At 35.5% G+C, this 4,454-nt stretch overlaps 1 non-coding gene across 1 annotated transcript; it reads right to left on the bottom strand.

The window, feature by feature from the left end:
• Window positions 1-2,206: 2,206 nt before the first annotated feature.
• LOC112738730 (small nucleolar RNA R71) lies at window positions 2,207-2,314 on the bottom strand. The gene has a single exon (XR_003169673.1). It is a non-coding gene; the product is annotated as a small nucleolar RNA R71 (small nucleolar RNA).
• Between the last annotated feature and the right edge of the window lie 2,140 nt (window positions 2,315-4,454).

Here is a 4,454-nt window from a genome sequence, read left to right as displayed (position 1 = left end):
GAATGAATTCTAGTGTTTCATGATAATTTGTTGAATCCTGGTTAGGTGTAAAGCCATGTCTAAATTCTCTTGGACTGAGGATTCAACTAATCACTTCAATGCATGTAATAGCATACTAAAGCTTGGCTGGCTAGTGAGCCATGTCTAATTCCTAGACTGAAGCTTTAGACTAAGAGTACAAGATTCCTGGAATTCATATTAAAAATTTTGAAATCCTTATTTTTCTCTTTCAAATAATTTTCAAAAAATACAAAAATTTTTTATAAAATCATAAAAATCAAAAATATTTTATGTTGTTTGTTTGAGCCTTGAGTCAATTTTTAAGTTTAGTGTCAACTGCATTTTTTCTAAAAATTCTTTGTGCATTTTTTTCGAAAATTCATGCATTCATAGTGTTCTTCATGATCTTCAAGTTGTTCTTGGCCAGTCTTCTTGTTTGATCTTCATATTTTCTTGTTTTGTGTCTTTTCTTGTTTTTCATATGCATTCTTGCATTCATAGTGTCTATACATGAAAAATTTCTAAGTTTGGTGTCTTGCATGTTTTCTTTTCTTGAAAATTTTTCAAAAATAAGTTCTTGATGTTCATCTTGACATTCATAGTGTTCTTGGTGTTCATCTTGACATTCATAATGTTCTTGCATGCATCACATGTTTAGATCCAAAATTTTCATGCATTGCATCATTTTTCATGTTTTTCTCTCTCATCATTAAAATTCAAAAATAAAAAAAATATCTTTCCTTTTTTCTCTCATAAATTTCGAAAATTTGGATTGACTTTTTCAAAAATTTTTAAAATTCAATTGTTTCTTATGAGTCAAATCAAATTTTCAATTTAAAAATCTTATCTTTTTCAAAATCTTTTTCAAAAATCATATCTTTTTTATTTTTCTTATTTATTTTCGAAAATTTTAAAAATATTTTTTAAAAATATTTTTCTTAATTTTACATCATATTTTTGAAAATATCATCAACAATTAATGTTTTGATTCAAAAATTTCAAGTTTGTTACTTACTTGTTAAGAAAGATTCAAACTTTAAGTTCTAGAATCATATCTTGTGATTTCTTGTGAATCAAGTCATTAATTGTGATTTTAAAAATCAAATCATTTTCAAAACTAATTTCAATCATATCTTTTTAAAAATATCTTTTTATCTTATCTTTTTCAAATATCTCTTCTAACTTCTTATCTTCTTATCTTTTCAAAAATTGAATTTCAAATCTTTTTCAATTAACCACTTAACTTTTTATTTGATTCTTATCTTTAGTAAAACTGCCCAACTAACTTTTTACCTTTAATTTTCGAAAATTCCTTCCCTCTTTTTCAAAATTTCTTTTTAATTAACTAATTATTTTAATTTTTGATTTTAATTTTATTTCATTCCTAATTTTCGAAAATTACTAACCTTTTTCAAAAACTATTTTTGAAATTTAACTTTAAATTTTAATTTTTAATTTTCGAAAATCCTCTCACCTCTCATCTCCTTATATTTATTTATTCATCTACTAACACTTCTCCTCACCCAAAATTTGAACCCCTTCTTCTCCTTTGAGTTCGAATTCTTCTCTTCTTCATTCTTAATCTTCTTTTCTTCTACTCATACAAGGAAACCTCTATACTGTGGTAAAAAGGATCCCTATTATTATTATTTTCTGTTCCTTTCTTTTTCATATGAGCAGGAGCAAAGACAAGAACATTCTTGTTGAAGCAGACCCTGAACCTGAAAGGACTCTGAAGAAGAAACTAAGAGAAGCTAAAATACAACAATCCAGAGACAACTTTACAGGAATTTTCGAACAAGAAAAGGAGATGGCAGCCGAAAATAATAATAATGCAAGGAGGATGCTTGGTGACTTTACTGCACCTAATTCCAATTTACATGGAAGAAGCATCTCCATCCGTACCATTGGAGCAAACAATTTTGAGCTTAAACCTCAATTAGTTTCTCTGATGCAACAAAACTGCAAGTTTCATGGACTTTCATCTGAAGATCCCTTTCAGTTCTTAACTGAATTCTTGTAGATCTGTGATACTGTTAAGACTAATGGAGTAGATCCTGAAGTCTACAGGCTCATGCTTTTCCCTTTTGCTGTGAGAGACAGAGTTAGAATATGGTTGGATTCTCAACCTAAAGATAGCCTGAACTCTTGGGATAAGCTGGTCAAGACTTTCTTAGCCAAGTTCTTTCCTCCTCAAAAGCTGAGTAAGCTTAGAGTGGATGTTCAAACATTCAGACAAAAAGAAGGTGAATCCCTCTATGAAGCTTGGGAGAGATACAAGGAACTGACCAAAAAGTGTCTTTCTGACATGCTTTCAGAATGGACCATCCTGGATATATTCTATGATGGTCTGTCTAAATTAGCTAAGATATCATTGGATACTTCTACAAGTGGATCCATTCACCTAAAGAAAACGCCTGCAGAAGCTCAAGAACTCATTGACATGGTTGCTAATAACCAGTTCATGTACACTTCTGAGAGAAATCCTGTGAGTAATGGGACGCCTCAGAAGAAGGGAGTTCTTGAAATTGATACTCTGAATGCCATATTGGCCCAGAATAAAATATTGACTCTGCAAGTCAATATGATTTCTCAGAGTCTGAATGGAATGCAAGCTGCATCCAACAGTACTCAAGAGGCATCTTCTGAAGAAGAAGCTTATGATTTTGAGAACCCTACAATAGCAGAGGTTAATTACATGGGTGAACCCTATGGAAACACCTATAATCCCTCATAGAGAAATCATCCAAATCTCTCATGGAAGGATCAACAAAAGCCTCAACAAGGCTTTAATAATGGTGGAAGAAACAGGTTTAGCAATAGCAAGCCTTTTCCATCATCCACTCAGCAACAGACAGAGAACTCTGAACAAAGTACCTCTAATTTAGCAAACTTAGTCTCTGATCTATCTAAGGCCACTCTGAGTTTCATGAATGAAACAAGGTCATCCATTAGAAATTTGGAGGCACAAGTGGGCCAGCTGAGTAAGAAGATCACTGAAACCCCTCCTAGTGCTCTCTCAAGCAATACAGAAGAAAATCCGAAAGGAGAGTGCAAGGCCATTGATATAACCATCATGGCCGAATCCAAGGAGGGAGGGGAGGACGTGAATCCCAAGGAGGAAGACCTCCTGGGACGTCCAGTGATCAACAAGGAGTTTCCCTTTGAGGAACCAAAGGACTCTGAGGCTCATCTAGAGACCATAGAGATTCCATTAAACCTCCTTACGCCCTTCGTGAGCTCTGATGAGTATTCCTCTTCAGAAGAGAATGAGGATGTTACTGAAGAGAAAGTTGCCAAGTTCCTTGGTGCAATCATGAAGCTGAATGCCAATTTATTTGGTAATGAGACTTGGGGAGATGAACTTCCCTTGTTCACCAATGAACTAAATGCATCGGATCAACTGAGATTACCTCAGAAGAAACAGGATCCTGGAAAGTTCCTAATACCTTGTACCATAGGCACCATGATCTTTGAGAAGGCTCTATGTGACCTTGGGTCAGGAATAAACCTCATGCCCCTCTCTGTAATGGAGAAACTGGGAATCCTTGAGGTGCAAGCTGCTAGAATCTCATTAGAGATGGCAGACAACTCAAGAAAAGAGGCTTATGGACAAGTAGAGGACGTGTTAGTAAAGGTTGAAGGCCTTTACATCCCTACTGATTTCATAATCCTGGATACTGGGAAGGATGAGGATGAATCCATCATTCTTGGAAGACCCTTCCTAGCCACAGCAAGAGCTGTGATTGATGTTGACAGAGGTGAACTAGTCCTTCAATTGAATGAGGACTCCCTTGTGTTTAAAACTCAAGGTCATCATTCTGTAAACATGGAAAAGAGGCACAGTAAGCTTCTCTCAGTACAGAGTCAACTAAAGCCCCCACAGTCAAACTCTAAGTTTGGTGTTGAACTCCCATATCCAAACTCTAAGTTTGGTGTTGAGAATCTATAAAATTGACCTGATCACCTGTGTGGCTCCATGAGAGCCCACTGTCAAGCTATTGACATTAAAGAAGCGCTTGTTGGGAGACAACCCAATTTTTATTTATCAAATTCTATTTTCATTTTTTTTGTTCTTTCATGTTTTATTAGGTTCATGATCATGTGGAGTCACAAAATAAATAGAAAAATCAAAAACAGAATCAAAAATAGCAGAAGAAAAATCACACCCTGGAGGAAGAGCTTACTGGCGTTTAAACGCCAGTAAGGAGCATCTGGCTGGCGTTCAACGCCAGAACAGAGCATGGATCTGGCGTTGAACGCCCAAAACAAGCAGCATCCTGGCGTTCAGACGCCAGGAATGCACACTGAGGAAAGCTGGTGTTGAACGCCAGAAACAATCATAGAACTGGCGTTCAACGCCAGAAACATGCTGCATCTGGGCGCTGAACGCCCAGAACAAGCACCAATTCGGCGTTTAAATTCCAGAATTGCATGCAAAGGCATTTTACATG

The sequence above is a fragment of the Arachis hypogaea genome, chromosome 13 (genome assembly GCF_003086295.3).
Source record: "Arachis hypogaea cultivar Tifrunner chromosome 13, arahy.Tifrunner.gnm2.J5K5, whole genome shotgun sequence".
Taxonomy (NCBI): Eukaryota; Viridiplantae; Streptophyta; class Magnoliopsida; order Fabales; family Fabaceae; genus Arachis; species Arachis hypogaea.
Note: the sequence above shows the minus strand (reverse complement) of the source record. Positions and strands in the feature narration are given on the sequence as shown.